The 11,581-nt window shown below is 41.6% G+C and overlaps 1 pseudogene; it reads left to right on the plus strand.

Annotated features, from left to right (window-relative positions):
- The first annotated feature begins 8,978 nt into the window (after positions 1 to 8,978).
- LOC127682249 (TD and POZ domain-containing protein 1-like) lies at positions 8,979 to 10,042 on the plus strand (annotated as a pseudogene).
- Positions 10,043 to 11,581: the final 1,539 nt, after the last annotated feature.

Genomic DNA, 11,581 nt, shown 5'->3' on the forward strand with positions numbered 1-11,581 from the left:
TTAATGTTTTATGGATCTAAGTTTAAAACTTTATTTTGAACCACATCTGTATGAATCTGTTAAAAACGTTCTTTTGGCCATAACTCTCTAGGTGAAGATAAGGCCAGCCTTATACACATCAATCTTGCAAGGAGTAGCCTGTAACCAGACCCCACTGTATGAAGGTCAAATAACAAAAGTAACCTGTAATATCAAAGCATAGCTGCAATTTTTTGAAAGCAAAACCCAGTTTAAATAATCTTTTCTCCTTAAAATAATAGCAAACACATTATTTTCATATTGCAAAGTTTGTCTATCAGCTTGTGTGTTTGATTGTATGACAATGTAACTTATTGAAGAGACATTACTTTAAGTCTTATATTTTATAAGTCTGAGTTCTAGGATAAGAATCACATAAAACGTTATGTCAATTTAGAAATACCTTAGAGACCTGTATTTCTTGACTTCTGTCATGCCACATGTTGCTTAAGATAGCTTTAACCCTAAATTGTTAGTTTTAAACTTACCTTTTGTTACCATCATTATATTTTTTAAATCATGTCCAATAACTTATGAGTCAATACTCTATAGTCAAGGCATGTAAAACATTTATACCTTTAAGATCAATTAGAAATAAAATGAAGCAATTACACAAATCTCATTAATTTAAACCAAATACATATATATTTTTCTAGCTGTAATTTTAGGGGAATAAAACACCTTGAACCCAACCATCACCATGGTAGAAATTTTTCCAGGAGAATTAACCATTAAGTTTGAGGCTGTTGGCCTCTTAAAAGTAGCTTTTTTCTCCAGCTATGTTTAACTCATAGTTAAGAATGTGAAGCACCTTTAATCATCTTCTGTGTAAATTATAGACTGGCATGACTGCCAGTAGATAATACCTTTTTTTAACCATTTTATTTTTTTCTTTTTAACACATAACATAAACACAACAATCATTCAGCACTCAAACAATAGACAACATGAACTGACACACATATAGACAAGTTTGGTGCACCAAAGGTAGGCAACAGACAGAAATGGAACTTGATGTCCCAAAAAGATCCAAATACCTTAACCAGAACTACGAATATCTCCATTAGGATTCAGAGAGAAAATAGGACATCTCCCATTTTCTTCTGTTTCTTGGAGAGTTTTGAAATTAGCTTTTAACCATTATTATTATTATTACTATTATTAGTAGTAGTAGTATAATTATTATTATACTATTTGATACCATGTCCTGTACATGGAAAAACTGCTTTTTTTGAAACCTGCTTTTTCTCTTGTTTAAGAGTTAACTCCTTGTCTTCTTTTTCTTCTGGGAGTTCTGCCAGGGAAGGAAGGAAAGAAATAGTGCCAACCATTGATAGTTATTGTATAGTGTCTTGCTTTTTTAATCCATATTAAGTTTATAAAAAGAGAAAAAGTTTTAAAAAATGTGAGACACGGTATATTGGCCATGACCATGTAGAGAGAGGTGGGGGGGGGGGCGTAGAGGAGAGCCCAGGAATTTCTTTGTCTGGCTGTTTTAACTGTCTCTGAATTATAAAGAATAAATTTTCCTCCAGAAAATTTAGCTCGTGTAGGATTCAGCCTTCCGCGGAAGATTTAAAGTACCTTTTAAATTTTCCTTTTAAATCTCATAGATCCTGTAAGAAGGCTATTAAAGCAAGCTCTTTTTCCCTGCGGAACCCTGGAATGTTTTCACCTGGTGAGAGGTTTTGCTCGGGACTGCCCCTAGAGTTCTGGGCAAAAGGAACGCCCACAAAGTGCGGGAGGGGAAGGGGGGAAGGGTGCGCTGCAGAAATGCCTTTCTGGTAAGGAGGCAGGGCTGGCATAGGGGAGTGGCACTCTGCTGCCTTGGCCGGAATTTGCTTTTTGTCTTTGAATGTCTTTTTTCTCTTTAGTACCTCGGCCTCTAACTTGCTCATGAGAGCCTGAATTTCATCTTCGCTGTGGGAATCTTCAGATTCTGTTTGTTCTAAGTCCCTGAGGCTAGGATACAGCGACCCTCACCTATCTCCTTTTTCACTTTCAGCTTTTTCTGACCTTTCTTCCTTTATCATTTCCAAAGCATTTCGGCCGTTCTCAAGGGCCCTGTAACATCTGTGATCTTCTAGACAGCTCCTCACCAATTTCCAAACGGGCTTCACCCCCGGTTTCAGGGTGCCATGTTCCCAAGCGAAATCCAAGTCCTTGCCTAATTTATCCCAGCAGGGTACCTTAAGGTTCCCTGAGACTGCAAACCAAGGAGCTACTGTATCACATTCATTCAGGAATCTCTCCAGGGTGGATTTCTTAAGTTTTAAGTTTTTAGAAAATAATAGCTCTTGCAGAGCCAGAAAAATTGGATGAGACTGGAAAGTCCCCATCCTAAATAAATTTCTATTATCACTGCTATCACGTAATTAGAGGCAGAATCTAAACTGCTTCTAATTGACCAGGCAGAGTAACAAATGCCTGTCATTTAAAAACAGGCATGAGAACTTCTTACTTAAAATTCCCATGGTTCTTAACCATGGAGTTCACTGTTAGTTGATTACTATGCAAATCCTCTTTCCTTTTGTTCCACCTCAAACTCCCCCCCCCCCGCCTTAATTTGTAGGGCGGAGCGAACTAACCACACTTTCCTCCGTTTGTCCACTTGTACTACAGACCTGAGACTCCCGTGGCCTCTATTACCGATTAATTTTTCTTTTATAATTTAAAACTTGCCCCAAATACCGGGAACTTCATAGCCACTTAATACCGAGAGCTGCCTTGTCCCATACATTACTGGGATCTTTATAGCCTCTTAATACCGAGAGCTGTCTTGTCCCATAACCGGGATCTTTATACCTCCCATATTCCAGGAATTTTTAATTTAATTAACCCCCAACTACTGGGTACTCACCAGCGCACTGAAAACCCCCGACCAATAAAGGTTCTGAAGACTCCAGACAGTACGGGCCACCAATAATGTCGCGTCCACCTTCACCAGCAAAGAGTACACAACACCAAGGAGTTTCTTCCTTTAATGGTTTATGCAGGAAACCTTGAATTTAGCTTATTTCTTCTTTTGGCGGCCCCGGGCTCTCTCCCAGCCTGACCTTATAAAGCCTAGATAGCCTCATCTGCCAAGGGAGATAACCAGCTGTTTTCTCATAGGTGAACTCAGTGAGTTCTTCATTAGCATCTAAGTGAGATGAGAAATACAGCACACTGCGCATGTATTCAAGTGACTTACTACTAGGGAGCAGCATGTGGCCAGTGCCATCTTGTAACAGAGAAGAACAAAGGGTGGCTCACTACATTTCCCCTAAGTTTTCTCTCTCTCTCTCTCTCTCTCTCTCTCTCTCTCTCTCTCTCTCTCTCTCTCTCTCTCTCTCTCTTTCTCTCTCTCCCTCCCTTGCTCCCTCCTTCTCCCTCCTTCCTTCTCTCTCCCTCTCTCTTCTTCTCTTTCCCACCTCTCTCTCTCTCTCTCTCTCTCTCTCTCTCTCTCTCCCTTCCTCCCTCCCTCCCCACTGGACTTCCGTGTGTGTGTATGTGTATGAGTTTAGTGACTCTTAGGTCAGTGGTCACTAATTTGGACTATTCTATCCACCTCTGGATAGTAAAGTCTGTAAAACTTTATATATTCTCATCTCAAGTGTGTTTTATTTTCAGGGTCATATAGAGAATGAATGACTTTATATAAATAGTCAGAAGATATATGAGAATAACATACAGGCTGAGGTCTAGCTAATATAACAATGACTACAGTCAGTATTATTGTGCAAGGTGTGAAGTCTCAGGTGTTCTTCAGTATATACTGAAATTCTTAAGAAGAAGGGTCTAATGCCAGTGAAGGAATGGGCTAGCTATTGAGATGAGAGCAGGAAGCCAAAGAAAAAAGCTTCCTTCTTCTTTATGCTCATTGTGGGCCTCCAGTAGAAGGGGTGGCCTAGTTAAGGGAGTGTCTTCTAGTCTGTAGATCTGGATTAAACATATCTGTTTTTCTGCCTCAAGACTCAGATTAAATTTATCTGTTTTTTGACCAGAAGAATCTGTATTAGAACTGGATCTATATACTTCAACTTAAAAAAATTTAGCTGGGGACTGGTGGAACATGCCTTTAATCCCAGCACTTGGGAGGCAGAGGCAGGCAAATTTCTGAGTTCAAGGCCACCCTGGACTAAAAAGTGAGTTCCAGGACAGGCAGGGCTACACAGAGAAACCCTGTCTTGAAAAAAACCAAAAAAAAAAAAAAAAAAAAAAAAAAGGAAAAGTCATGCCTTCCACTTTAGTATGTCCACAATTAGTGCAGACTAGAAGAATAACCATCACCAATATACTTTGCTTACTAGGGACAATCTTGCATAAATAAAGAGATCATGTAAATCTCTGCACAGATACTATTTACCCATGCACTGGTCTTACAAATGCTACCATAAACATGATCAGGGAAGGGGTGCTTTCCGTAACTGCTCAGGAGTCTGAGTGTTCACAAAATGTAAGGCATGTGGAAGAGCTCCTGTATGGTGGGCAGGATCAGAGCCCCAAACCTCTGAAGATGGCTCTATACTTTCCTGTGTGTTACTCCATTTACACTTTGTACTTCCCCTCAGGGTCTTCAGGGACCCCTTACCTCCTTCCTCTGAAACTATCTGTTTTAGGCATCTCCTACATTCTTCTGATTTTTCCTTGACTGCCAACAGACTTTTTGATGGGTCTGGAGTCTGTTGCTTCTGTCCACTTATCATTTTTCTCTTTTGTAGTCCTCTTTTATTAAATACTCTCTCTGCCACTATCACTAAATCTCTCAAACACCTTTCCCTAACCTCTAGACCCTCTGCATGTTTTTTTAAATATGCTGCCTAATTAATAAAAGCTAGATCAACAGCTGTCTTTGCTTCTGCTTTCTGTGGGGGTGTGTTTTAATTACAAATTCCACATTATTCATTGATACAATTTAGCTAACAAGAATAGTTATCCAGCATCAAAAACTTGAACACCAAAAACTAAGACTAGAGAATACAGATATTCCTGATGTATGGTCAGATTTTTGAAATTCAGACTCCATTTTTAAAAATCTGTTCAAATTAATATCCTGGCACCTAGCATTAGTTTCCAAGATGCCTCTCAACAAAACCTGAGCCTAGCTTCACTCTCTAAGGCAATCTCTGATAAGACCAGCATCTTCAATTGGCACCCTCAACAAGACCAGGTTATTCCAACAACACACCTGCAACCCCAGATTACAAAACCACCACCTGCCTAATGACCATCAATGCTGAGGGGAACAGAAGTTAAGTTTATGTTAGCCAGGTGGTGGTGGAGCATGCCTTTAACCACAGCACTTGTGAGAAGGAGACAAGCAGAATTCTGAGTTCGAGGCCAGCCTGGTCTACAAACTGAGTTCCAGGACATCCAGGACTACACAGAGAAACCCTGTCTGGAGGAACAGGGAGAGAGAAGAAGGCTTATGGGGCTTGCAGGGAGTGGGGACCCAGAAAAGGGGAAATCATTTGAAATGTAAATAAAGAATACATCGAATAAAAAAAAGAAAGAAAAAAATAAGTGCCCAAAAGATCAACTCTGAAGCTAAAGTCAGAGGTGTCCTTCTGAAAATGATATTCAAGAGACAGAGGCAGAAGAACCTAAACTGAAGTGGTACCCTAGGATACACACTAGGGCTGTTCTGGGAAAATAAGTTTATTTTAATTGATGTCATTCTTCATAACTAAGTTAATATCTAAAACAAACACAAAAACATTAAATGAAAAAAAATGACACAGGTTGAGCTATTATTAAAAAAAAAAAACAGTTGAGCTATCTGTACCATGGAGCTGGGGATGCTCCACAGCCATCTGTGCACAGGTCCCACCGGAAGAGAGCTGGGCTCCCGGGAGTGCTGGCACAGGCTTACAGGCACACAGGAAGTACAAGCTCCAGGTAGGAACACAGAAACAACAGAACCATGTAACACCAAAAATAACAAGATGGTGAAAGTCAAGCCCAAGAACCCTACCAACAAAAACCAAGGCTACTTAGCATCATCAGAAGCCAGTTCTCCCAGCACAGCAAGTTCTGGATAACCAAATATACCATAGATCAAGATTTGAATTTAAAATCACATTGCATGATGCTGATAGAGGACTTCAAGACCAACTCACTGATAAGTGTATATTAGCCTAGAAGCTCAGAATACCCAAAATACAATTCACAGACCACATGAAGCTCAAGAAGAAAGAAGACCAAAGTGTTGCTACATTGATTCTTCTTAGAAGGGGTACAAAATACCCATGGGAAGAAATACAAAGTGTGGAGCAGAGAGTAAAAGAATGGATATCCATAGACTTCCCCACCTGTGGCGGGGGCATCCCATATGCAGTTAACAAACCCAGACACTATTGTGGATGCCAATAAGTGCTTGCTGACAGGAGCCAGATATAACTCTCTCCTGAGAGGCTTTGCCAGTGCCTGACAAATACAGAGGGGGATGCACACACATCCCAACATTGAAATGAGCAAAGGGTTTCAATAGAGGAACTAGCTAAAGGACCCAAGGTGTTGAAAGTGTTTGCAACCCCATAGGATGAACAAAAATACGAACCAACCAGTAAGCCCAGAGTTCTCAGGGACTTAAGCACAAATGAGAGAGTACACATGGAAGAAACGATGACTCCAGACACATGGGCAACAGAGGACAGCCTGAACAGACATCAATGAGAGGAGAGACCCTTGGACACTTGAAGGCTCATTGCCTCAGGGTACCCCTACCAGGTCAGGAAGGCTGGAGTGGGTGGGTTAGTGAGCAGAGGGAGGGGATGGAATAGAGGTTTTCAGAGGGGCATTGAGCAAAGAGGACATTTGAAATGTAAATAAAGAAGATATTTAAGTAAAATTGAAAAAAAAAAATAATGTCAAAAAAGCCAGAACACAAAACCTGGGCTCACTCACTCTGCTGCAATCCACGCTGGAAGCCAATGTTTTGAGAGGGTTCACCTGACAATCTACTCCATCTACCAGCTTCTGGAGGTCATGGAGGAGCCACTCCTATGATGTTTCAGAAAGCAGAATCCTTGAACCAGAACATTGATTACTTGCAGTGAAAATTTGCATGTAATGCTGTTTGGGCAGAACACACACACACACACATACGCTACTAATGCTATGTTTTCCATGCAGACAGGAGGCTAGCATGGCTGTCCTCTCAGAGGCTCTACCAACAGCTAACTGAAATGCAGTTACAGCTAAGGATTGGATTGTAGTAGGGAAACCCTATGGATGAGTTAGGCAAAGGATTAAAGGAACTAAAGGAGATGGCAACTCTAAAAAAAATGACCAGTATCACCTAATCTGGACTTTCGGGGGCCACCAGAGACTAAGCCACCAACCAGTGAGCATACATGAACTTGTCTGATGCCCCAAGCACAAATGAAGGACAGGCATACCTTGTCTGGCCTCAGTGGAAGAGGATGTGCCTAATCCTATAGAGACTTAATGCCCCAGGGAGGGGGAATGCATGGGGAGCACCCTCTCAGAGGCAAAGGAGATGGGGAAGGGCTGAAAAACTGTGAGGGGAGCGCTGCAGTGAGGCAGAATTTCAGATGAAAATTAATAAAATAAAAATTGAAAAAAGGAGAATCCAGCCAGGCAGTGGTGCCACACACCTTTAATCCCAGCACTTGGGAGGCAGAGACAGGCAGATTTCAGAGTTTGAGGCCAGCCTGGTCTACAAAGTGAGTTCCAGGACAGCCAGGGCTACACAGAGAAACCCTGTCTCAAAAAACCAGAAAGACACACACACACACACACAGAGAGAGAGAGAGAGAGAGAGAGAGAGAGAGAGACAGACAAAGACAGAGAGACAGAGAGACAGAGAGAAACAGAAAGAGAAGCATTTATGATATTCCAGAACCATTGTTCTAATTGGCTCTGAAGAAGGCTTTCCTAGGAGGGAAGTACAAGACTACCACCGACCAAATTGGGAGGAGTGATCACAAGGTCTGTGCTTCTGATTGGAATAACACACAGGAAAGAAGAAAGCCATCTTCAGAGTTTTGGGGCTCTGATTCCTGACCACCATACAGGAGCTCTTCTACATGCCCTCCATTTGGTGAACACTCAGACTCTTGACCAGTTAAGGAAAACATCCCTTCCCTGATCAGGTTTATGGCAGAAATCAGTGTAAAAACCAGCACAGGAGTAAATAATAGCTTTGCAGATATTGACATGATACCTTCATTTATGGAAGTCTGAAGTCTCAGTAAGCAAAGTACCCTGGTGATGGCTCTTCTTGTCTAGACTACCTATGGACTCATGTAACATATAAAATGGAGGGATCATCTTTTAAAAGCTTGTTTTGCTTAAATTGAAATAGATAGATCCAGTTCAAACACAGATTCTTAGGGTTGAAAATCACACACCTTTAATCTGAGTCTTCAGGCAGTAAAACAAACACCTTTAATCCAGAAGCTTAGACTTGAAGACACATCCTTAATAGGGCCACGCCTTCTACTGGAGGCCTATATAAGCATATGAAGAAGGAGACTTTGTGTCTTTGCCTGCCTGCTCTCATCTTACTAGCGAGCCCATTTCTTCACTGGCATTAGACTCTACTTCAGAATACCAGCATATACTGAAGAAAACCTGAGACTTCAAACCTCGTGGACTAAGTAAGTACTGACTGTAGTCATTGTTATATTAGTTGAATTTATGTTATTCTCATATATCCTCTTTCTATTTATATAAAGGAATTAATTCTGTATGTTCAATAAACACACACAGATATACACTCAGAGAGAGAGAGAGAAAGAGAGAGAGAAGACAGAGAGGGGGGAAGAGAGACACAGAACCAGAGACAGTTACACAGAGACAGAGAGAGAAAAACAGCAGAGAGAAAGAATTTAGGAGAAATCTAAAATAAAATCTAAAGGGGATATATAATTGTATGTATCAGGATGAAGAATCAATAAATGCTAGTTCTTCTTTTCAGATCTATGTTAACCTCCAAACTACCGCCAACAGAAATGTCAGGGGACATGGAAGCCAAGGGCTCCACACAGATCAGTGTAAAAAACATCTGCTATGAGTGGACATTAGCAACTTCTCATTTTGCATGGATGGAATTCAGAAAGAGATTAGAAGCCTAGAGTTCTCATTAGAGGACAATGAGGAAGCGGCATGGTGTTTGAGAGTATACCCAAATGGAGTTGATAAAGAAAGCAAAGATTACCTGTCAGTTGACCTGGGATTGCTCAGCTGTCCCGTGTGCCCAGTTTGGGCAAAGATTGAGTTCTGGATCATAAATTCCCAAGGAGAGAAATGTCAAAGTAGGAAGAACCCCAGTGTTGTAAGCTTTTGGCAATACCAACACAGGGGATTCAAAGAGTTCATCCTTCGAGATTTCCTCCTCTCCCATCAGCATTTACTTCTCCCTGAAGACCAGCTCACCATCTGCTGCAAGGTGAGCATAGCGGGAGCCATCTTCAGCATGCCTGGACAGAACATGACACCTGCAATCAAGGATCCAAGGCATGTGTTGGCAGATGACCTAGGGAAGCTTTGGGAGAATTCCATCTTCACAGACTGCTCCCTATTGGTAGGTGGCCATGAATTCAGGGCTCACAAGGCCATCCTAGCAGCTCGCTCTCCAGTTTTCAGAGACATGTTTGAACATGAAATGCAGGAGAGACTAAAAACCATCGTTGAGATTCATGACTTGGATCCCCAAGTCTTCCAGGAGATGATGGGCTTCATCTACACATGGAAGGCACCAAACCTCAAGAGCTACTCCATGGCCTCTGGTCTGCTGGCAGCTGCTGACAGGTATGGCCTGGAGGGTTTAAAGGCCATGTGTGAGGATGCCCTCTGCAGGATCCTCTCTGTGGAGAATGCTGAAAACACTCTCATCCTGGCTGACCTCCACAGCACACAGTGGCTGAAGACTCAGGCCCTGGATTTCATCACAGATTTTGCCTATGAGGTCTCTAAGACCTCAGGGTGGAAGTCATTGGTGGAGTCACATCCCCCCTTGGTGGCTGAAGCCTTCTGCTCCCTGGCTTCTGCACAGTGTCCTTCTTTGGAGCCATGACTTAAATGCCTAAAGTGATCTCAGAAGATGGACAGCTGTGACCTGCACCTCTTCTGCAACAGCAACAACCAGCTTTTTTACCAATGACTTCTGCTTAGACAATGGTATTGAGGGAGCATTTGCACTTTATCAGAGGAATGGCAGCATGGTGGCTCAGGATTTAAAACACCTGCAATATATTATACATACTGAAATGGTAGGTGTGCAATAGGCAGCACTGCAGTCTGGGACACTCTACATGACATCTATGATGTTAATGTTCCTGTTTGAATTTGTCTGATTTTTGGAAACTGAGATTCAATTTAGAGCTGGCCCTAGGCAGAGAACAACTGTGTTTCTTTGGAGAAACACTTCTGCCTTGGACTGAACAGAAGAGATGACTGTGGCCATTGGCAAGGAGAAATCAATCATGATTGCTTCCTCATCAGAGAAGGAAAGACAATGAAGAGTTTCTGTTTAAACATTCAAGGTTCAGGGAACTCAGCTGCAAAAGCAATTACTGCTCTCTCAGAGAACTCTAGCTAAGTTCGCAGCACACATAGGAGAGTTTTCCACCACCTGAAACTGGTGAATCAGAGGATCTGAGGCCCTCCTCTTGTCTCCATGGCCACAAAGAACTCTGTAGACAAAACCTTAACCAAATAAAATACAAGATGAATAAAACTTTTGAAATCAGTCTGTGGTTTCCAGAGATGTTTATTTCAGAGAAGTGACATGTAATCCAAGCAGCCTAGCTCAGCTGTGGATGTTTGAACAGAGCCCTCACTCTCCTACCAATATTAGAAACCCTTGGTCTTTTTCCTTGGAATTTAATGTTGGAAAATGAGAACTCCACCCTCATGCTCTTTTTTTGTTTTTCATGTACTTCTTCAGTTTTACCAGAAAATATAACTCCACTTTCAATCAACATAGAAATATTTTTTATTCGAAATATTTTTTATTTACATTTCAAATGATTTCCTCTTTTCTAGCCCCCCACTCCCTGAAAGTCCCATAAGCCCCCTTCTCTCCCCCTGTCCTCCCACCCACCCCTTCCCACTTCCCCGGTCTGGTTTTGCCAAATAGTGCTTCAATGAGTCTTTCCAGACCAAGGGGCCACTCCTCCTTTATTCTTGTACCTCATTTGATGTGTGGATTATGTTTTGGGTATTCCAATTTTCTAGGTTAATATCCACTTATTAGTGAGTGCATACCATGATTCACCTTTTGAGTCTGGGTTACCTCACTTAGTATGATGTTTTCTAGCTCTATCCAGGAATGGGCATGATATTGAGATGTGAGCAGGAAGCTAAAGAAAAAAGCTTTCTTCTTCTTAATGCTTATTGTCCGGCTCCAGTAGAAGGTGTGGCCTAGTTAAGGGAGTGTCTTCTAGTCTGAAGATCTGGATTAAGGGTATGTGTTTTTCTGCCTCAAGACTCAGACTAAAGGTATATGTTTTTCTCAGATTAAATGTATATGTTTTTCGACCAGAAGAATCTGTATTAGAACTGGATCTATATACTTCAACTTAAGAAAAAAATTTAGCTGGGCACTGCTGGC

Source organism: Apodemus sylvaticus, chromosome 4 (genome assembly GCF_947179515.1).
Source record: "Apodemus sylvaticus chromosome 4, mApoSyl1.1, whole genome shotgun sequence".
In the NCBI taxonomy this organism is placed as follows: Eukaryota; Metazoa; Chordata; class Mammalia; order Rodentia; family Muridae; genus Apodemus; species Apodemus sylvaticus.